The sequence below is a fragment of the Salminus brasiliensis genome, chromosome 2 (genome assembly GCF_030463535.1).
Source record: "Salminus brasiliensis chromosome 2, fSalBra1.hap2, whole genome shotgun sequence".
NCBI lineage: Eukaryota > Metazoa > Chordata > Actinopteri > Characiformes > Bryconidae > Salminus > Salminus brasiliensis.
The window spans coordinates 3,349,647-3,373,290 of NC_132879.1; the positions used below are offsets into that span (position 1 = coordinate 3,349,647).

The following is a 23,644-nucleotide window of genomic DNA, read 5'->3' on the forward strand; positions in this document are numbered from 1 at the left end:
AGTTAAGTTTATATGTCACATAAACAGGACAGCTAGCAGTGAAATGCTTTGATAACTGTCCACTCACATCAAACAACAGGACAGAATATAGAAAAGGTAAGCATCTCCGATACAGCTTGTGTCAAATAGAATAACCTATTCTATTTAATTAGAATAATGTATTCCAATGACAAGACAAGACAACCACACACACACACACACACACATATATATATATATATATATATATATATATATATATATATATATATATATACACATACACTCAGATAATAAATATATAGAAAAAAAATAGCAATAAATACACTAAATTTACACAACTTGCAATGCACAGATGAGCTGTCAAGTGTAAAGTGCTTTTCCACAAAGACATGGATCAGCATGGAATTAGTTAACCATACCTGGGGCCACAGAACCGCTCATTTACCCAATTACGCCAGCATCCTGTGTGTATGCATTCCCTGCATGCCCATCCAACCTTCTTTAAGCTATCATCATATAAAATCTAGATAAGTATTTAGTTGGTCAAGGACACGGTGGTGTCGTCTACAACACGACCCACATAACTTAGTAGTACACATCTCACTGAATACGGTGAGTAGCTTTCTCAGTAACTTGCCTCAGAAAGCAGACTGCACAGATCGAGTGCTCTGCTACACCGTGAGGAGAAGCCCGGCTGAAACCCCCTGCTCTCGCAGCTCCGCCTGGGCTGGTCCTTATTGTGTGGGCAGAGTGCAATCTGTGTATCGCTGCGGGAGAGAGAGGGGTCTTGGCCGGACTGCTCCTCTGCGAGGGGGCAGAGCTAGGTCTGTGAGAGGGAGCCGGGATGAGTAACTAGCCTGTACCTCTCGGTGGTGGAGCTCCACACGGAGCTGGAAGATGATAACTGAAGTAGAAGCTCCTTTAGTCCAGACATGTCAGAGCTCAGTGAGGTCAGGCCCATCTTGAAGCTTGAAGGTTCATACATGTACGGCTGTAAAATCCCAATTCTCCTTGCCCAGACCATCAAGATCATGCACAGACTGTTCTCAGAGAGGTCTGGGGAGTGCTTTTTAGTGATGTGTGAGGAGTGTTTTATCATATTTCTGCTTGCTTTCTACTTAAACTTCGCTGGACGCTTCCCTGAACATCCAAGTTTAGTATTATACAAAAAAAGTCAATATATCAATGCATGCAAAACGCAAAAAATGGAAAATACAAGGATTTTGCATGACAATGACCATATACTGTAAGTTGTACGCCTCTGAATGACAAAGTCATTACTCAGTCCTGTTTTATTAGTTGGCTTTTAGTTAAACATCTGTGAATATTTTTATTAAAAATATCTGCCCTATACTGCACCGCAGACGTAATAACTTACATACTGCAGATACTATGTATGTCCAAAGGTTTTCAGACACTTGCTCCTCCAGAGTTGCTTGTAAAATTAGAGCCAATACTAGGGAGTTTATTTGCTGTTTGTTTATTTTGCTAGATTTGATGGTATTCAATCATGAGAGCTTCCACTGCTCCACAGCCTAGTGCCGCAGGGCTTTATACCACTTGTTCTTCCGGATGGCATTGGGTGTGTTGACTTTAGACCCATTCGTGGCTGCTCCAGAGCCTCCTGTTATATTGGCAATGCTTTTCTAACAAGTAAGCAAGCTGTGCATGAGCAACTAAATGCCTGTGTCAGTAATGGGAGCGCCAAAAGCAGCTGAACTCACTCGTTAAAATGAGTGTCTGGATACTTTTGTCCATATAGTGTAGTGGGAATTACAAATACAGCTTGGTTTATTGAAATATTTTGCTAAATGGGTTGATTTTGGAGCACTGCTGTGAGGATTTGGTTGCATTCAGCAACAAGAGTGTTAGTAAGGTCAGGATTTTGGATGATCACCGCCACCCCACCTCACCCCCAACTCCTCCCAAAGGTATTGGATGAAGCACCCACCATCATTCCAAAGAACACAGTTCCACTGCTCCACAGCTCAATGCTGAAGGGCTTCATACCCCCCCCCCCCCAGCCCCCATGGTGTCAATACTTCTATACAGGGACTAGACAAGGTGTGTATGTGTGTGTGTGAGTGCATCTGCACATCTGTGTCAGCAATGGGTACACCTTAAAGTAGCTGAATGCATTCATTAGAAAAGGTGTCCGCAAACATTTGTCCACATTGTGTATAAAAACGCTTCATTTCATTACTCACTTCTGCCTCCCAGTGGCCACCAATCAAAATGTTTCCAGGCCAAGGTGATTTCTCTTGTGTGTGAGTGAATGCTTTAATAAAAACAGTAAAACACCATCATTTATGACATTATGACTGAATTCATAAATAGGAACAATGGACATTAATTAGTCAACATTAATAAGTTAATATGTAGTGCTTCAGGCTTTAAGTTGGGACAAACAGTCATTCTTTGAATAAATAAAAGGTCTTAAAGACAAGTGCTTTTAAATGTGTGGCAAAAAAAGATTTGGGTGGTGTTCTCTAATTGAACAGAAGACTTTGCACCTATACTGTACTTCTTCTGTACTCATCCGGTCAGGAAAATGGACCGAATGTCTTTTTAGAGGAGAGGTATAATATCAAATATAGCAAAAGAAATGCATCCTGCTTAATTGGAATCAACAAAGACCTCCAACATTTGCCTCAACAGTGTAGAAGCAAAATGACTGTACTTTTTTAATATTCTGTCATATCTGCCTCTGTTTTGTGTTGCCATGTGCTCCTAGCCCCGCCTGTCCATTAGTGTTCCCACCTGGGTCTCCTTTGTAACCACGCCCCCTTGTTACTCCCAGGTGTTCCTCATTGTCCTTCCTATAAGTACCCTTTGTTTCAACCTTCCTTTGCCTGGTCTTGTGCATGTGGGTCTGTGTGATTCTAGTATTGTTTTATTTGGTAATCCTAGTGTTTGTTTTATTTTAATTTTATTTATTAATAAATATCCTGCTTGTACATCTGCCTCTGTCTTCCACCTCAAGTACTAATTTAGTATTAATTAATGTTACTTTCCTTTTTATTCTATATGATTCCCTTACTGTTTAATTCCATTCAAAAGGAGGCATGTTTTATGATATTCTTAAAATAAACATTTTCTTAATTGTATATCAATATTATTTGTTATAAACTCAACTTTTAATTAAGATCTGATTAAGATGTTAAGATGTTCTCTCAACTGAATCAATCACCCCCTCTATTTTAGGGAACAGTTTATTAGGAAATATTGTAGGTCTCTAAAGATTATTTTTCTACCTTCCATTTTATTTACCTGTAAAACACTGCATTGAACTATAAAGTACTGCATATTAACAGGACTGAGCACAGTGAAGTGTCTGTAGCATTTCTAGAGTCTAAGAACTTGTTTACATTAACTACTGAGTCAGAGATACACTGCACATCCAAATGTTTATGGACACCACTTTTAATAATTGCATTCAGCTACTTTAAGTTGCACCCATTGCCGAAACAGATGTGAAAATGCACACACACATCTTGTCTACTCCCTGTATAGAAATACTTCCATGAGACTAAGAGTCTCTGGAGCAGATAAATATTGACCTTTTGGCACCGTGCCTAATGCCAGACGTGGGCTAGAGGGGTATGAGTAGGGATTTGTCCTCTTTTTAGGATGTAAACAATGCGTCAGGTCTGAGTAAAATATCGGGGACACTGCATTGGTTGAAGTCCTGACCTTTCATCGCCATGATTGGTCTATATGTACTGGACCCTACCTCAACCATTGGTCAGACTGTTTCCCACCACAGCTGACTGGACACAGCCTGAAACGCCTAAACACCAACGTCCTGACTTTTAGGTGCTACGATTGGTCTATATGTACCGGACCCTACCTCAACCATTGGTCAGACTGTTTCCCACCACAGCTGACTGGACACAGCCTGAAACGCCTAAACACCAACGTCCTGACTTTTAGGCGCCACGATTGGTCTATATGTACCGGACCCTACCTCAACCATTGGTCAGACTGTTTCCCACCACAGCTGATTGGACACAGCCTGAAACGCCTAAACACCAACGTCCTGACTTTTAGGTGCCACGATTGGTCTATATGTACCGGACCCTACCTCAACCATTGGTCAGACTGTGTCCCACCACAGCTGATTGGACACAACCTGAAACGCCTAAACACCAACGTCCTGACTTTTAGGTGCCACGATTGGTCTATATGTACCGGACCCTACATCAACCATTGGTCAGACTGTTTCCCACCACAGCTGATTGGACACAGCCTGAAACGCCTAAACACCAACGTCCTGACTTTTAGGTGCCACGATTGGTCTATATGTACCGGACCCTACCTCAACCATTGGTCAGACTGTGTCCCACCACAGCTGATTGGACACAACCTGAAACGCCTAAACACCAACGTCCTGACTTTTAGGTGCCACGATTGGTCTATATGTACCGGACCCTACATCAACCATTGGTCAGACTGTTTCCCACCACAGCTGACTGGACACAGCCTGAAACGCCTAAACACCAACGTCCTGACTTTTAGGCGCCACGATTGGTCTATATGTACCGGACCCTACCTCAACCATTGGTCAGACTGTTTCCCACCACAGCTGACTGGACACAGCCTGAAACGCCTAAACACCAACGTCCTGACTTTTAGGCGCCACGATTGGTCTATATGTACCGGACCCTACCTCAACCATTGGTCAGACTGTGTCCCACCACAGCTGACTGGACACAGCCTGAAACGCCTAAACACCAACGTCCTGACTCTTAGGTGCCACGATTGGTCTATATGTACCGGACCCTACATCAACCATTGGTCAGACTGTTTTCCACCACAGCTGACTGGACACAGCCTGAAACGCCTAAACACAAATGTCCTGACTTTTAGGTGCCACGATTGGTCTATATGTACTGGACCCTACCTCAACCATTGGTCAGACTGTTTCCCACCACAGCTGACTGGACAGTCTTGTGGAACCAAATATTCTGAAAGATCTAGACCAATTTTAAATCAATCAATCAACCAATCAATCAATGTTGAAATAAAAGTAGATTATTTGGCCATATATGGACATTTTATTAGTCCATTAGTCCATTTTGGGATGATTTGAGGAAATGGGGATAATGAGGTGGGGTGGTGATCACTGCTATTCTTGTGGCTGAATGCAATCAAATGCGCACAGCAGTCTTAGTAGAGACAGCTTAGTAGAGACAGTTCCTCCAACAACTATGAATGAGCAGGTGTCCAAATACTTTTGTCCATAAATTCTGAGCTAGCTGGCTAGCTTACCTGCTTCCACAGCTGCCAGGTGAACGCCGCTAGGAACACCACCTACCAAAACGTCTCCTGAAGGATTTTCTGCTGCAAATTGTCGAATTATTATTTATTAATATAAGTTATTGAGTGAAATAAAAGGGAGATACGAGGTTTTAGCTGTTTATATCCTTCATTTCGACGCTGCGTTTTGAGCTGCTGAGAGATTTCCGTTAAAACCGTTACATTTATTAATAATAAAATATTAAAATATGGCTATTTTTTATATTATTATTGTTATTATAAAGTCTAATTTCAGTTATTATAAAAAGTATTAATTAAAATATCAAATTTGCATAACCTACCTATACAGCCACTCTGAGTAGTGTTCCCATGTGCTCCCACTGCTTTTCACTGGATCTCATTCCCAGCTCCCAGTCATCACAATTTATTGTGGGCCACATCCTTGGCTTTGTTCTGGCCCAGTTTTGGCTGGTTCCTTGATCTAGATCTGGCCCATATACATATATACAGATTGGCCCATATTTAACCAGTAAGAATGACATTATTGGATGTAATAGTTAATAGTACAATGTAAATATCTGCATTTCAAATTATTCTATAGATGTTTTTGTGGATCAGACACAGATTAAAATCATTACGACATGCTGTTTTACTGTAGTGTTGAAAAGATTTTGGGTCTAAAATATTACATCCAGTGTGATTTGTGGCAAAATAGTCCAGTGAGAAATATTAAAATAGTGTTTTTAGACACTACTGTATCGTCATCAGTATTCCATATAAACCCACTATGGCCATGGGGCGTGATTTGGAATATTGAGCCATACCAATTTGCCATCAGCAACCAAGAGAGTCCAAGAGAGTGATTTATATAAGATATTATGATATCATTTTAATGATAGAAAGTCAGTTATTATGAGTAAGTAATAATATCAAATTTACATAGCCTACCTAGACAGGCATTCTGAGTAGTCATGTGTTATCATTGATTTTCACAGAATTTCACTCCCACATAGTAAAATTTATCTGGCCCACATCCTTGGCTTTGTTCTGGCCCAGTTTCAATCTAGATCTGGGTCATATTCATATACACACACATATATATATATATACACACATATATATATACACACATATATATATATACATATATATATATACACATATATATATATACACATATATATATACACATATATATATATACACATATATATATACACATATATATATATATATATATATATATATATATATACACACACACACACACACACACACACATATATATAATTTCCCACCCTACTAGGAAACTAGTAAAACTCATAAATAATTGTATATTAGTATTTGGGGGTAAATCCATCACTGCACTACTCAATTCTGGACACAAGGTGGAGCCGGAGCATTAATATTGAACTGGACCGAGCAGAGCTTGAGTCAATCAGCCACTTTATTAGAACAAGAAACAACAGCCACATACACTCATCATCCAGAACATTAAAACCATCCACCTAATAGCTCTGACCTATGAAAGCATGGATCCCACAAGATCTCTGAAGGCCGCAGCAGATCCTTTAAGACCTCCATGAGCATCAATGAGCCTTGCACGCCGGGTCACCGGTTGGCCTTCCTTGGAGGACATGTGGTAGGTACTGACCACTGCACACCGGGAACATCCCACAAAACCTGCCTGATGTCAATTTTGTCTAAATATCTCAGATTCTTTCACTTATATGGCAAAGGAAAGCGAGAAAACATAATATTATAACACAAAAGTATTGGGACATCAGCAGCAGCAGCAGCTCTGGAGGCGTCTCTGCACTCTGCTCTGAGCTCAGGACTCGGCCCTGACCCCGCTCTGTAGCTTTACGTGGTCTGGCAGACACTCGGTGGCTGAGCTGCTCTCTGTGAGCTGTTCCTCCTAAACTCTTCCACTGTTCAATAATAATAACACCACTCACAGCTGATGGAGGAAGATCTAGGAGGGAGGAAATTTCACCAGCTGACTTGTTGTAGTTGTTGGTGCAGTGGTGTCTCCTATTACATACAGAACCACGCTGGAGCTCAGTGAGCTCTACAGAACCCACTCCCAGTCTCTCACTAATGTGTGGAAGACAGGCCGACTGCAGGACTAGGGGATTGATTGTGTACACCTGGGGCAATGGGAGGTGTGTCCCAATACTTTTTTTTTTTCAAAGTACCATTATACTTTGAAACCATTTGAAACAAACTGCATCAGCAAGGCGACCTTTAGACCTTGGTGAGGCACTTCCCAGTCAGGGTGAGATTTAGTAAGGGCCGGCTGCTTTCAGCTTCAGGAAACAACACAAACAAAGAGTGGCACCTGCACTTTATCAGCTAACTTACGTCATATCAGCTTCCCTCAGTTTACAGCCGAGGCCTGCAGCTGTCCACCATCGGAGGAGGCCAGTTTGACAAACGCATGAGGCTGATATCAATAAAACCAGAGCAAATATCAGCTCCACTTCGCCTACAGGAGCACTGTGTAGATCTATAATTCCAGACTGTATCCATCTGTATCTCTGCATACTCTGTCATTAGCCTCCTTTCACCCTGTTCTTCAGTGGTCAGGACCCCACAGGACGCTAAATGGTTATGAATACACTGACGGGGTCACAAGTTCAAATCCCAATCCACGCCACTTTGCCATCAGCAGCTGGAGTCAGAGAGAGCACGATTGACCAAAATCACATTTCCACGTTCAGTAATGCGGAAGCGTCAGCAGCAGCGCTAATCGGCTTCAGGTCGTGTTGTATTCAATGGCTGAGGCTGCTGTCCTTCCCCAAACACACCCACCAGAGTTTCCACTCCGTCCAGTTTAGCCATCTTCAACTCCAGCTGCAAAACTCTGCCCATCATGTGTCATTTTTAAGGAGGTGACCAATAAAACGAGAGTTAAACTGAACTGGAGTGAACGCAGGGCTGAACGGTGGGGCAGGTTTCCTCATGTTTGTGGTGAAAATGCTAGCACGCTAAACTCTGAGGTTAGCGGTAATTTATTCAGGTTTGGTTAAAACCCCTGAGAAACCAAGCTCTCAGTGCCGGGTCAGGGCCCTCAGTGCCGGGTCAGGGCCCTCTGTGCCGGGTCAGGGCCCTCAGCGCCGGGTCAGGGCCCTCAGCGCCGGGTCAGGGCCCTCAGTGCCGGGTCAGGGCCCTCAGTGCCGGGTCAGGGCCCTCAGCGCCGGGTCAGAGTCCTCAATGCCAGGTCAAAGCCCTCAGCGCCAGGTCAGGGCCCTCAGCGCCAGGTCAGGGCCCTCAGTGCCAGGTCTTGATGAGTAATTTAATGTAGAAATGCGATGCTGAGTCTCTTCGCTAGCTGTGCTGTTCAGGGCCCTCAGTGCCAGGTCAAAGCCCTCAGTGCCAGGTCAAAGCCCTCAGCGCCAGGTCAGGGCCCTCAGCGCCAGGTCTTGATGAGTAATTTAATGTAGAAATGCGATGCTGAGTCTCTTCGCTAGCTATGCTGTTCAGGGCCCTCGCTAATGCTGCTAATATTGCTAATGTTTAAACGGACTGAGTGGGAGGAGCTAAACCTGCCGGACTGATTGTTTCTCCTCCAGAATGAAGGTCAGTAAGTGCTGGTCTTTAGTCGGTCCAGTCAGAGATGTTAGGTGGTGTGGGGTTAGCATAAACAGATGCTCGGCTCCTTCTCCTTCGTCCTGATTTGCTCCACCCTCTGAACACCACTGCTTACCGCTGCGGCAGACGGCTGGGCGTGCTCACACTGCAACACAGACGCACTTCAGCCAAACTGGACAAACTGGCCTTTGGTCCATGTTGGAGGGACTTCCAGACATGCTAACTACCCTCCTGTTGGCTGTGCTGAAGCCCAGTGAGAGGCTGTGGCTGGCTTCATGTATTATGAATGTCACAAGACACATGGTGGCGGTGATTCACTGGTGGGTTTAGTGGGGGATAGTAAATAAAGCGGCTATATTTGTGTTGCGGTCATAGTGACGTCTGGTTCCATTGACCACCACTGTAAAGAAATCAGAGTTGGTCAGTTTCTCTACAACAAAACACAATTTCACACCAAACCTCCTCTCTGGATAACGGTTCACATCTCAACCACTGAATTATCCATTATTTTAGGCCTGTTTCTTACTCAGCGGACTTCCCCTTTAAGGTCCATGGCTGGCGGGTGAGGAGGACAGTCACAGGTCACTTCAGGTCCACTGTCCTTTCTCCAGCTCCTGAGGTTGTTTTGTCTCTCGGCCTCAGTGACATTTCTGTCCTTCAGCCTCAGCCATTCTGCCGCTGGCTTTGACGGGCGGGGATGAGTCATATGACATTTCTCTCATGTTGAACAGTTACGCTGTATGGACAAAAGTATTGGGACACCTGTATATTCATTGTTTTCTTTTTAAAAATCAAGGGTATAAATAAAGAGTGTATCCTGCTTCTGTTGGAGTAACTGTCTCTACCGTACAGGGAAGAATGCATTCTGCTAGATATTGAAGCTGGAACATTGCAGTGAGGATTTGATTGTGATGATCTGGGGTGCGGAGGAGATGGAGGAGCTCCATATAGGTTGTAAAATGTTTATAACACTTTTATTAACCCTTCTGCTCGTCTACTGTGTGTGTGTGTGTGTGTGTGTGTGTGTGTGTGTACCTGTCTGCTCCTCCACTGTTAGTGTGTGTGTGTACCTGTCTGCTCCTCCACTGTTAGTGTGTGTGTGTACCTGTCTGCTCCTCCACTGTTAGTGTGTGTGTACCTGTCTGCTCCTCCACTGTTAGAGTGTGTGTGTGTGTGTACCTGTCTGCTCCTCCACTGTTAGAGTGTGTGTGTGTGTGTGTACCTGTCTGCTCCTCCACTGTTAGTGTGTGTGTACCTGTCTGCTCCTCCACTGTTAGTGTGTGTGTGTACCTGTCTGCTCCTCCACTGTTAGAGTGTGTGTACCTGTCTGCTCCTCCACTGTTAGAGTGTGTGTACCTGTCTGCTCCTCCACTGTTAGTGTGTGTGTGTACCTGTCTGCTCCTCCACTGTTAGTGTGTGTGTGTACCTGTCTGCTCCTCCACTGTTAGTGTGTGTGTGTGTGTACCTGTCTGCTCCTCCACTGTTAGTGTGTGTGTGTGTGTGTACCTGTCTGCTCCTCCACTGTTAGAGTGTGTGTGTGTGTGTGTACCTGTCTGCTCCTCCACTGTTAGTGTGTGTGTACCTGTCTGCTCCTCCACTGTTAGAGTGTGTGTACCTGTCTGCTCCTCCACTGTTAGTGTGTGTGTGTACCTGTCTGCTCCTCCACTGTTAGTGTGTGTGTGTGTGTGTGTACCTGTCTGCTCCTCACTGTTAGTGTGTGTGTGTGTACCTGTCTGCTCCTCCACTGTTAGTGTGTGTGTGTGTACCTGTCTGCTCCTCCACTGTTAGTGTGTGTGTGTGTGTGTGTACCTGTCTGCTCCTCCACTGTTAGTGTGTGTGTGTGTGTGTGTACCTGTCTGCTCCTCCACTGTTAGTGTGTGTGTGTGTGTACCTGTCTGCTCCTCCACTGTTAGTGTGTGTGTGTGTGTACCTGTCTGCTCCTCCACTGTTAGTGTGTGTGTGTGTACCTGTCTGCTCCTCCACTGTTAGTGTGTGTGTGTGTACCTGTCTGCTCCTCCACTGTTAGTGTGTGTGTGTGTACCTGTCTGCTCCTCCACTGTTAGTGTGTGTGTGTGTACCTGTCTGCTCCTCCACTGTTAGTGTGTGTGTGTGTGTGTGTACCTGTCTGCTCCTCACTGTTAGTGTGTGTGTGTGTACCTGTCTGCTCCTCCACTGTTAGTGTGTGTGTGTGTACCTGTCTGCTCCTCCACTGTTAGTGTGTGTGTACCTGTCTGCTCCTCCACTGTTAGTGTGTGTGTGTGTACCTGTCTGCTCCTCCACTGTTAGTGTGTGTGTACCTGTCTGCTCCTCACTGTTAGTGTGTGTGTACCTGTCTGCTCCTCCACTGTTAGTGTGTGTGTACCTGTCTGCTCCTCCACTGTTAGTGTGTGTGTGTGTGTACCTGTCTGCTCCTCCACTGTTAGTGTGTGTACCTGTCTGCTCCTCCACTGTTAGTGTGTGTACCTGTCTGCTCCTCCACTGTTAGTGTGTGTGTGTACCTGTCTGCTCCTCCACTGTTAGTGTGTGTGTGTGTACCTGTCTGCTCCTCCACTGTTAGTGTGTGTGTGTACCTGTCTGCTCCTCCACTGTTAGTGTGTGTGTGTGTGTACCTGTCTGCTCCTCACTGTTAGTGTGTGTGTGTACCTGTCTGCTCCTCCACTGTTAGTGTGTGTGTGTGTGTGTACCTGTCTGCTCCTCCACTGTTAGTGTGTGTGTGTGTGTGTACCTGTCTGCTCCTCCACTGTTAGTGTGTGTGTACCTGTCTGCTCCTCCACTGTTAGTGTGTGTGTGTGTGTACCTGTCTGCTCCTCACTGTTAGTGTGTGTGTGTGTGTACCTGTCTGCTCCTCACTGTTAGTGTGTGTGTGTACCTGTCTGCTCCTCCACTGTTAGTGTGTGTGTGTGTACCTGTCTGCTCCTCCACTGTTAGTGTGTGTGTGTGTACCTGTCTGCTCCTCCACTGTTAGTGTGTGTGTGTACCTGTCTGCTCCTCCACTGTTAGTGTGTGTGTACCTGTCTGCTCCTCCACTGTTAGTGTGTGTGTGTGTGTACCTGTCTGCTCCTCCACTGTTAGTGTGTGTGTGTGTGTACCTGTCTGCTCCTCCACTGTTAGTGTGTGTGTGTGTGTGTGTACCTGTCTGCTCCTCCACTGTTAGTGTGTGTGTGTGTGTACCTGTCTGCTCCTCCACTGTTAGTGTGTGTGTGTGTGTGTGTACCTGTCTGCTCCTCCACTGTTAGTGTGTGTGTGTGTACCTGTCTGCTCCTCCACTGTTAGTGTGTGTGTGTGTACCTGTCTGCTCCTCCACTGTTAGTGTGTGTGTGTGTACCTGTCTGCTCCTCCACTGTTAGTGTGTGTGTGTGTACCTGTCTGCTCCTCCACTGTTAGTGTGTGTGTGTGTGTACCTGTCTGCTCCTCCACTGTTAGTGTGTGTGTGTGTGTACCTGTCTGCTCCTCCACTGTTAGTGTGTGTGTGTGTACCTGTCTGCTCCTCCACTGTTAGTGTGTGTGTGTACCTGTCTGCTCCTCCACTGTTAGTGTGTGTGTGTGTACCTGTCTGCTCCTCACTGTTAGTGTGTGTGTGTGTGTACCTGTCTGCTCCTCCACTGTTAGTGTGTGTGTGTACCTGTCTGCTCCTCCACTGTTAGTGTGTGTGTGTGTACCTGTCTGCTCCTCCACTGTTAGTGTGTGTGTGTGTACCTGTCTGCTCCTCCACTGTTAGTGTGTGTGTGTACCTGTCTGCTCCTCCACTGTTAGTGTGTGTGTGTGTGTACCTGTCTGCTCCTCCACTGTTAGTGTGTGTGTGTGTGTACCTGTCTGCTCCTCACTGTTAGTGTGTGTGTGTACCTGTCTGCTCCTCCACTGTTAGTGTGTGTGTGTGTACCTGTCTGCTCCTCCACTGTTAGTGTGTGTGTGTGTACCTGTCTGCTCCTCCACTGTTAGTGTGTGTGTGTGTACCTGTCTGCTCCTCCACTGTTAGTGTGTGTGTGTGTGTACCTGTCTGCTCCTCCACTGTTAGTGTGTGTGTGTGTGTGTACCTGTCTGCTCCTCCACTGTTAGTGTGTGTGTGTGTGTACCTGTCTGCTCCTCCACTGTTAGTGTGTGTGTGTGTGTACCTGTCTGCTCCTCCACTGTTAGTGTGTGTGTGTGTACCTGTCTGCTCCTCCACTGTTAGTGTGTGTGTGTGTGTACCTGTCTGCTCCTCCACTGTTAGTGTGTGTGTGTGTGTACCTGTCTGCTCCTCACTGTTAGTGTGTGTGTGTACCTGTCTGCTCCTCCACTGTTAGTGTGTGTGTATGTGTACCTGTCTGCTCCTCCACTGTTAGTGTGTGTGTGTGTACCTGTCTGCTCCTCCACTGTTAGTGTGTGTGTGTGTACCTGTCTGCTCCTCCACTGTTAGTGTGTGTGTGTGTACCTGTCTGCTCCTCCACTGTTAGTGTGTGTGTGTGTACCTGTCTGCTCCTCCACTGTTAGTGTGTGTGTGTGTGTACCTGTCTGCTCCTCCACTGTTAGTGTGTGTGTGTGTACCTGTCTGCTCCTCCACTGTTAGTGTGTGTGTGTGTACCTGTCTGCTCCTCCACTGTTAGTGTGTGTGTGTGTACCTGTCTGCTCCTCCACTGTTAGTGTGTGTGTGTGTACCTGTCTGCTCCTCCACTGTTAGTGTGTGTGTACCTGTCTGCTCCTCCACTGTTAGTGTGTGTGTGTACCTGTCTGCTCCTCCACTGTTAGTGTGTGTGTGTACCTGTCTGCTCCTCCACTGTTAGTGTGTGTGTGTGTACCTGTCTGCTCCTCCACTGTTAGTGTGTGTGTGTGTACCTGTCTGCTCCTCCACTGTTAGTGTGTGTGTGTACCTGTCTGCTCCTCCACTGTTAGTGTGTGTGTGTGTACCTGTCTGCTCCTCCACTGTTAGTGTGTGTGTGTACCTGTCTGCTCCTCCACTGTTAGTGTGTGTGTGTGTACCTGTCTGCTCCTCCACTGTTAGTGTGTGTGTGTGTACCTGTCTGCTCCTCCACTGTTAGTGTGTGTGTGTACCTGTCTGCTCCTCCACTGTTAGTGTGTGTGTGTGTGTACCTGTCTGCTCCTCCACTGTTAGTGTGTGTGTGTGTGTACCTGTCTGCTCCTCACTGTTAGTGTGTGTGTGTACCTGTCTGCTCCTCCACTGTTAGTGTGTGTGTGTGTGTACCTGTCTGCTCCTCCACTGTTAGTGTGTGTGTGTGTACCTGTCTGCTCCTCCACTGTTAGTGTGTGTGTGTGTACCTGTCTGCTCCTCCACTGTTAGTGTGTGTGTGTGTGTACCTGTCTGCTCCTCCACTGTTAGTGTGTGTGTGTGTGTGTACCTGTCTGCTCCTCCACTGTTAGTGTGTGTGTGTGTGTACCTGTCTGCTCCTCCACTGTTAGTGTGTGTGTGTGTACCTGTCTGCTCCTCCACTGTTAGTGTGTGTGTGTGTACCTGTCTGCTCCTCCACTGTTAGTGTGTGTGTGTGTGTACCTGTCTGCTCCTCCACTGTTAGTGTGTGTGTGTGTGTACCTGTCTGCTCCTCACTGTTAGTGTGTGTGTGTACCTGTCTGCTCCTCCACTGTTAGTGTGTGTGTATGTGTACCTGTCTGCTCCTCCACTGTTAGTGTGTGTGTGTGTACCTGTCTGCTCCTCCACTGTTAGTGTGTGTGTGTGTGTGTGTACCTGTCTGCTCCTCCACTGTTAGTGTGTGTGTGTGTACCTGTCTGCTCCTCCACTGTTAGTGTGTGTGTGTGTACCTGTCTGCTCCTCCACTGTTAGTGTGTGTGTGTGTACCTGTCTGCTCCTCCACTGTTAGTGTGTGTGTGTGTGTACCTGTCTGCTCCTCCACTGTTAGTGTGTGTGTGTGTACCTGTCTGCTCCTCCACTGTTAGTGTGTGTGTGTGTACCTGTCTGCTCCTCCACTGTTAGTGTGTGTGTGTGTACCTGTCTGCTCCTCCACTGTTAGTGTGTGTGTGTGTACCTGTCTGCTCCTCCACTGTTAGTGTGTGTGTACCTGTCTGCTCCTCCACTGTTAGTGTGTGTGTGTACCTGTCTGCTCCTCCACTGTTAGTGTGTGTGTGTACCTGTCTGCTCCTCCACTGTTAGTGTGTGTGTGTACCTGTCTGCTCCTCCACTGTTAGTGTGTGTGTGTGTACCTGTCTGCTCCTCCACTGTTAGTGTGTGTGTGTGTACCTGTCTGCTCCTCCACTGTTAGTGTGTGTGTGTACCTGTCTGCTCCTCCACTGTTAGTGTGTGTGTGTGTACCTGTCTGCTCCTCCACTGTTAGTGTGTGTGTGTACCTGTCTGCTCCTCCACTGTTAGTGTGTGTGTGTGTACCTGTCTGCTCCTCCACTGTTAGTGTGTGTGTGTACCTGTCTGCTCCTCCACTGTTAGTGTGTGTGTGTGTACCTGTCTGCTCCTCCACTGTTAGTGTGTGTGTACCTGTCTGCTCCTCCACTGTTAGTGTGTGTATTACTCTGTGTGTGTGTGTGTGTGTGTATTACTGTGTGTGTGTGTGTGTGTGTGTGTGTATTACTCTGTGTGTGTGTATTACTCTGTGTGTGTGTGTGTGTGTGTATTACTCTGTGTATGTGTGTGTGTGTGTATTACTCTGTGTATGTGTGTGTGTGTGTATTACTCTGTGTGTGTGTGTGTGTGTATTACTCTGTGTGTGTATTACTCTGTGTGTGTATTACTCTGTGTGTGTGTGTGTGTGTATTACTCTGTGTGTGTGTGTGTATTACTCTGTGTGTGTGTATTACTCTGTGTGTGTGTGTGTGTGTATGTGTGTGTGTATGTATGTGTGTGTGTATGTATTACTCTGTGTGTGTGTGTGTGTGTATTACTCTGTGTGTGTGTGTGTGTATTACTCTGTGTGTGTGTATTACTCTGTGTGTGTGTGTGTGTATTACTCTGTGTATTACTCTGTGTGTGTGTGTATTACTCTGTGTGTGTGTGTGTGTGTGTGTGTATGTATGTGTGTGTATGTATTACTCTGTGTGTGTGTGTGTGTATTACTCTGTGTGTGTGTGTGTGTATTACTCTGTGTGTGTGTATTACTCTGTGTGTGTGTGTGTATTACTCTGTGTATTACTCTGTGTGTGTGTATTACTCTCTGTGTGTGTGTGTGTGTGTATTACTCTGTGTATTACTCTGTGTGTGTGTGTGTGTGTGTGTGTATTACTCTGTGTGTGTGTGTGTATTACTCTGTGTATTACTCTGTGTGTGTGTGTGTGTGTGTATTACTCTGTGTGTGTGTGTGTGTGTGTATTACTCTGTGTGTGTATTACTCTGTGTGTGTGTGTGTGTGTATTACTCTGTGTGTGTGTGTGTATTACTCTGTGTGTGTGTGTGTGTGTATTACTCTGTGTGTGTGTGTGTGTGTGAGTATTACTCTGTGTGTGTGTGTGTGAGTATTACTCTGTGTGTGTGTGTGTGTGTATTACTCTGTGTGTGTGTATTACTCTGTGTGTGTGTGTGTGTGTATTACTCTGTGTGTGTGTGTGTATTACTCTGTGTGTGTGTGTGTGTGTATTACTCTGTGTGTGTGTGTGTATTACTCTGTGTGTGTGTGTGTGTATTACTCTGTGTGTGTGTGTGTGTGTATTACTCTGTGTGTGTGTGTGTATTACTCTGTGTGTGTGTGTGTGTGTATTACTCTGTGTGTGTGTGTGTATTACTCTGTGTGTGTGTGTGTGTGTGTATTACTCTGTGTGTGTGTGTGTGTGTATTACTGTGTGTGTGTGTGTGTATTACTCTGTGTGTGTGTGTGTGTGTGTATGTATTACTCTGTGTGTGTGTGTGTGTATTACTCTCTGTGTGTGTGTGTGTGTGTATTACTCTCTGTGTGTGTGTGTATTACTGTGTGTGTGTGTGTGTGTGTATTACTCTGTGTGTGTGTGTGTGTATTACTCTCTGTGTGTGTGTGTGTGTGTGTGTGTATGTATTACTCTGTGTGTGTGTGTGTGTGTGTGTGTGTGTGTGTGTATTACTCTCTGTGTGTGTGTGTGTGTGTGTGTGTATTACTCTCTGTGTGTGTGTGTGTGTGTGTGTGTGTGTGTGTGTGTATTACTCTCTGTGTGTGTGTGTGTGTGTGTGTGTGTGTGTGTGTGTATTACTCTGTGTGTGTGTGTGTGTGTGTGTGTGTGTGTATTACTCTCTCTGTGTGTGTGTGTGTGTGTATTACTCTGTGTGTGTGTGTGTGTGTATTACTCTGTCTGTGTGTGTGTGTGTGTGTGTATTACTCTCTGTGTGTGTGTGTGTGAGTATTACTCTGTGTGTGTGTGTGTGTGTGTGTGTATTACTTTGTGTGTGTGTGTGTGTATTACTCTGTGTGTGTGTGTGTGTGTGTGTATTACTCTGTGTGTGTGTATTACTCTGTGTGTGTGTGTGTATTACTCTCTCTGTGTGTGTGTGTGTGTGTGTGTATTACTCTCTGTGTGTGTGTGTGTGTGTGTGTGTATTACTCTCTGTGTGTGTGTGTGTGTGTGTGTGTGTATTACTCTGTGTGTGTGTGTGTGTGTATTACTCTCTGTGTGTGTGTGTGTGAGTATTACTCTGTGTGTGTGTGTGTGTGTGTTACTCTCTGTGTGTGTGTGTGTGTGTGTGTGTGTGTGTGTGTGTGTGTGTGTGTATTACTCTCTCTGTGTGTGTGTGTGTGTGTGTGTGTGTGTGTATTACTCTCTCTGTGTGTGTGTGTGTGTGTATTACTCTGTGTGTGTGTGTGTGTGTGTATTACTCTCTCTGTGTGTGTGTGTGTGTGTGTGTGTATTACTCTGTGTGTGTGTGTGTGTGTGTGTGTATTACTCTCTGTGTGTGTGTGTGTGTGTGTGTGTGTGTATTACTCTGTGTGTGTGTGTGTGTGTGTGTGTGTGTGTGTGTGTGTGTGTGTGTGTGTGTGAGTACCTGTCCGCTCCTCCACTCTCTCTCCGGCTCAGAGCACTTCCTGCCTGCCCGCTGCAGCGCGATGGCCGTTCCCCAGCGGCGGGCTGACGGAGAGCAGAGAGCCGGGCTGAGTGAGCTGTGAGCGGGAAGCAGCAGGTAACGCGGGCCCTTACCACCTCCTCATCTGCTCTGAACGCAAACCCATTTATTACCTCGGACATCTCACACTTCCAGCTCCGCTGTCCGGCTTGTAAACAGCGCTGCTAGCACAGGCGCGCGCCTCCGCGAGCTGAAACGCGCGCCTGCGTCTGAAACGCGGCCTCCGCGCGCACTTGTTTGTTTGTTTGCTTGTTTGTTTGTTTGCTTGTTTGTCCGCGCGGCGGGGAAACTCTTTGCATTTTTCGCAAAACTTTCTCCTCGGTTGTGTTCATCGAGGCCTTAGCTTAGCACAGTCGTCGGTCGTTGCTAATGGGGCGGGACGTAAACACCCACAGCGCGCTCCTATTGGCTGGCTGGCTCGACGGCGGGCGTTGATTGGTCGAGCCTGCTTTCAGTCGCGGGCTCGGAGTTTCTCAGCCCGTTTTTACTGAAGCCGAGTGGTTTTCTGTTGCAGTGGGGAAGTTATGGATCGATTTGATGGATCGAGAAACGTTTAATCGATTAATTGAACGTTTTTCCGTGTCGTCATTAATGTGTGTGAATTAGTGCTCGGCGGGGTGAGCAGCCCTCCCGGCGCCGCGCGGAGCCGGTGCAGATTACCGCGAGCGCCTTCATTGATAAACGTCTGCAGGATGTTTACCGGCGTAAAGACGTTATTTAAAGCCCCTTAAAAGTTTTAATAGGATGCATTTCGCCACCTTAACACAGTTCAGTCTGAACCATATCAGACGAGGTGCCATGTCATAATTATGCAGGAAAACATCGCGTTATTACGAGATAAATCTTGCCATAAGAACGACATAATGTTTTAAATACGACATAGAATATCTCGTTATCGCGAGACGTCATAATTCTGTGAAAATACCAAATTATTATAAGGGACTCAATTTGGACAAAAGTATTGGGACACTGCTCATTCATAATTTTTTCCGGAAATCGAAGGTGTTAAAAAGAGCTTCTCCTGCTTTTGTTGGAGTAACTGTCTCTGCCGTCCAGGGAGGAAGGATTTCGACTAGATTTTGGAGGTGGAGCATTGCTGTGAGGATTTGATCGTCCCCAACTTCTCAGCTCATCCCAAAAGTATTAGATGGAGCACCATCCGTCATTCCAGAGGATGCAGTTCTTCCATGCCTGCTCAAATCCAGGGAGTCCTATTGTATTGGCAATACTTTTCTACAGGCGCTAGACTAGGCAAGCCGTGTGTACTTAAAGCGTGTGGCGCAACAGATGACACCACTAGCCGTCAGTGAGCTACTACACCATGTGGGAGACTGGGGTTCGATTCCCAGTCTGGGTGACTGTGCAGCGCTACACCAATAAGAGTCCTTGGGCGAGACTCCCAACGCTACATTGGCCCTCCTCTGTAATACGAGTAACCTTGTAAGTCGCTCTGGATAATAGCGTTAGTGTCCACAAATATTTAGACATCATAAGTTAGAATAAAAACGATGGTCCAAATTATGCTCAACCTCTGCTTGGCAAGGAGGGGTCTGGTTTCGGGTCCCATCAGCTCGAAGCCCCCCAGAACTCCAGCCCAGAGTTCCCCTTGCTTGCCTCAGCCAAGCGAGTGTAGTCCGGACTTCGCAAAATACTGTTTAGTACTAAAGTAAGCTTGGCGGTAGATTGGCTAGTTAGCTGTAAGGATGAACATGTAGCTTTTTTGTTTGTTGAAAAGAAAGTGTGAATTAAAACTGTACTATAGTGAAAGTATGGTACTGTATCCCAGTCTAACTCAATTAAAGAGCTGAAACTGTACTATAGTGAAAGTATGGTACTGTATCTCAATCTAACTCAATTAAAGAGCTGAAACTGTACTATAGTGAAAGTATGGTACTGTACCCCAATCTAACTCAATTAAAGAGCTGAAACTGTACTATAGTGAAAGTATGGTACTGTATCTCAATCTAACTCAATTAAAAGAGCTGAAACTGTACTATAGTGAAAGCATGGTACTGTATCCCAATCTAACTCAATTAAAGAGCTGAAACTGTACTATAGTGAAAGTATGGTACTGCGTCTCAATCTAACTCAATTAAAAGAGCTGAAACTGTACTATAGTGAAAGTATGGTACTGTATCCCAATCTAACTCAATTAAAGAGCTGAAACTGTACTACAGTGAAAGTATGGTACTGTATCCTAAACTAACTCAATTAAAAGAGCAGAAACGGTACTATAGTGAAAGTATGGTACTGTATCCCAATCTAACTCAATTAAAGAGCTGAAACTGTACTATAGTGAGAGTATGGTACTGTACCTCAATCTAACTCAATTAAAGAGCTGAAACTGTACTATAGTGAAAGTATGGTACTGTATCCCAATCTAACTCAATTAAAAGAGCTGAAACTGTACTATAGTGAAAGCATGGTACTGTATCCCAATCTAACTCAATTAAAGAGCTGAAACTGTACTATAGTGAAAGTATGGTACTGCATCTCAATCTAACTCAATTAAAAGAGCTGAAACTGTACTATAGTGAAAGCATGGTACTGTATCCCAATCTAACTCAATTAAAGAGCTGAAACTGTACTATAGTGAAAGTATGGTACTGCATCTCAATCTAACTCAATTAAAAGAGCTGAAACTGTACTATAGTGAAAGTATGGTACTGCATCTCAATCTAACTCAATTAAAGAGCTGAAACTGTACTATAGTGAAAGTATGGTACTGTATCCCAATCTAACTCAATTAAAGAGCTGAAACTGTACTATAGTGAAAGTATGGTACTGTATTCCAATCTAACTCAATTAAAGAGCTGAAACTGTACTATAGTGAAAGTATGATACTGTATCCCAATCTAACTCAATTAAAGAGCTGAAACTGTACTATAGTGAGAGTATGATACTGTATCCCAATCTAACTCAATTAAAGAGCTGAAACTGTACTATAGTGAAAGTATGGTACTGTATCCCAATCTAACTCAATTAAAAGAGCTGAAACTGTACTATAGTGAAAGTATGATACTGTATCCCAATCTAACTCAATTAAAGAGCTGAAACTGTACTATAGTGAAAGTATGGTACTGTATCCCAATCTAACTCAATTAAAAGAGCTGAAACTGTACTATAGTGAAAGTATGGTACTGTATTCCAATCTAACTTAATTAAAAGAGCAGAAACTGTACTATAGTGAAAATATGGTACTGTATCCCAATCTAACTCAATTAAAAGAGCTGAAACTGTACTATAGTGAAAGTATGATACTGTATCCCAATCTAACTCAATTAAAGAGCTGAAACTGTACTATAGTGAAAGTATGGTACTGTATCTCAGTCTAACTCAATTAAAGAGCTGAAACTGTACTATAGTGAAAGTATGGTACTGTATACCAATCTAACTCAATTAAAAGAGCTGAAACTGTACTATAGTGAAAGTATGGTACTGTATCTCAATCTAACTCAATTTAAAGAGCTGAAACTGTACTATAGTAAAAGTATGGTACTGTATCCCAATCTAACTCAAAAAGCTGCCTCTACAGCTAAGCAGCTTTTGGTGTGTTTACAGTACGGCCACTTTTTTTGATCAAATCTCGCAGGGAAGTGATTCTGGGATAAGTGTGTGTGTGTGTGTGTGTGTGTGTGTGTGTGTGTGTGTGTGTGTGTGTGTGTGTGTTGGGGTGTGTATTTGGTGGTCTCCTGTGTCTTCATTTACCTGAGCAAAACAACAGTCTTCTTACGTGTGGGCAAGTGAGTAGTAATCTACACACCCTCAAGTAAAATACAGGCCTGCGTGAATCAGGGCCGGCACACACGCTACAGTAAGTGGTGCTGGTGTTTTGGAGTGTGTGTGTGTGTGTGTGTGTGTGTGTGTGTGTGTGTGTGTGTGTGTGTGTAAACAGGCTTGCGTAGCCTTTCCACACAAACATGATGGACTGATTCAATGGGTGGTTGGTGTCAGCAATGTAGTGGAATGAGGAAAGAGGGAGGCATGGGGGGAAGGATGTGTGTGTGTGTGTGTGTGTGTGTGTGAGTGTGTGAGAGAGAGAGAGAGAGAGAGAGAGAGTGTGAATGTGTGTGGCTTTGTACCATAGCAACAGAGCAGGAAGAGCAGCTGGCACGCTAATGATTCTGTAGTGGGCACTGGTGTAGAATGCCGTTAGCTATACCTGACCCACACACAAACCACTGTTACTGTGTGTGTGTGTGTGTGTGTGTGTGTGTGTGTGTATTGAGAAAGAGTAGTTTGGTGAAAAATCACATTAACATGATTTATCACTGACCTCAGATGCAGTCGATCAGCCAAGAGATATACTACTAGTTTGATATACTATATGGGCAAAAGTATTGGGACACCTGCTCATTCATTGTTTCTGCAAGGGTATTAGAAAGAGCTTTTGTTGGACTAACTGTCTCTACTGTCTACTGGGAAGAAGAAGACTTTCTGCTAGAGTTTATACTAGATGGAGCATTGCTGTGAGGATTTGATTGCATTCAAGGCAAGACTGTTCATGAAGTCAGAATGCTGGATGATCACCACCCCACCTTATCATCCCCAACTCCCCGAATCATCCCATTCAAAAGTACTGGATGGAGCTCCACCATCCATCACTCCAGAGAACACAGCTCCTCCACTGCTCCACAGCTCAATGCTGGGGGGCTTTATACCCCTCTAGTCCACTGGTGTTATTAGACAGCATGGTGCCAGTAGGTTCATGTTTATCTGGTCCTGGTCCTATTCTATTGGCAGTACTTCTCTACAGGGGCTAGATAAGTATAATACGTTTAATTAATTATTATTTGGTGGTTCAGGCCAGCAAGGTCTGCTAGCTTCTACATAAATACACACATACACTCACACACATGCCCAGATGCCCTGGTGTTATAGCCCATTGGCAGAACACAAAGACCTAACCTTACTCACACACACACACACACACACACACACACACACACACACACTGCAGGATGGAATGTGAAGCTTAGACCAGTTTGTGTTGACCCCAGCAGTCCACACACACACACACACACACACACACTGTTCTCCCCATTGTGGTTTGGTATCTAAAGGTGACCCCGTCAGCACAAGGGTAAACATATGGTGTCATTAACCCCACCCTTAAGTCTCTCTCTCTCTCTCTCTCTCTCTCTCTCTCTCTCTCCTCTACCATTACACCCCCTGCTATTCTTGTCTGTAGAGAAGTACTGCCAATAGAATAGGACCTGTTGGCACCGTGCTGCTGCCCAATGCCAGGCGTGGGCTAGAGGGGGGTATAAAGCCCTCCCAGCATTGAGTTCTCTGGAATGATGGTGGAGCTCCATCCAGTACTTCTGGCATGAGTTGGGGTGGAGTTGGGGATGATGAGGTGGGATGGTGATCATCCAACTTTCTGACCTCACTAATGTCTCTGAATGCAATCAAATCCTCACAGCAATGCTTCTCCAGAATCGAGTAGAAAGCCTTCTTCCCTTTGTTAACGATATGTGAATACCTTTGATTTCGGAAGAAACGATGAGCGAAGAGGTGTCCCAATACTTTTGTCCATATATTGTATGGCCGAGAGAGAGAGAGAGATATGAGCTCAGTGTATCTTTAGCGTGTCCTGTTAACCCGTTTAGTTCATTACTGTTATTACCCTCTATACACCCGCTGTACCCCCCTCAAACACCCTCTTCTGATTACCCTCATTCACACACAGAGAAAGTGCTTATTATGAGACTGTAGTGTGTGTGTGTGTGTGTGTGTGTGTGTGTGTGTGTGTGTGTGTGTAAGAGAGAGAAGTCAGAACATGCCAGTAATGCGAGAGGGGCGATCAGATTTGCCTTTACAGAGGACCGT

The 23,644-nt window shown here is 45.1% G+C and overlaps 1 long non-coding RNA gene across 1 annotated transcript in view; it reads left to right on the top strand.

Moving 5' to 3' along the window:
- The first annotated feature begins 17,738 nt into the window (after nucleotides 1–17,738).
- Nucleotides 17,739–23,644, top strand: part of LOC140549766 (uncharacterized) — a 39,883-nt gene continuing 33,977 nt past the window's right edge. The window contains exon 1 of the long non-coding RNA XR_011979014.1: nucleotides 17,739–17,869. This is a non-coding gene — a long non-coding RNA (uncharacterized lncRNA). The remainder of the gene's footprint in view (nucleotides 17,870–23,644) is intronic.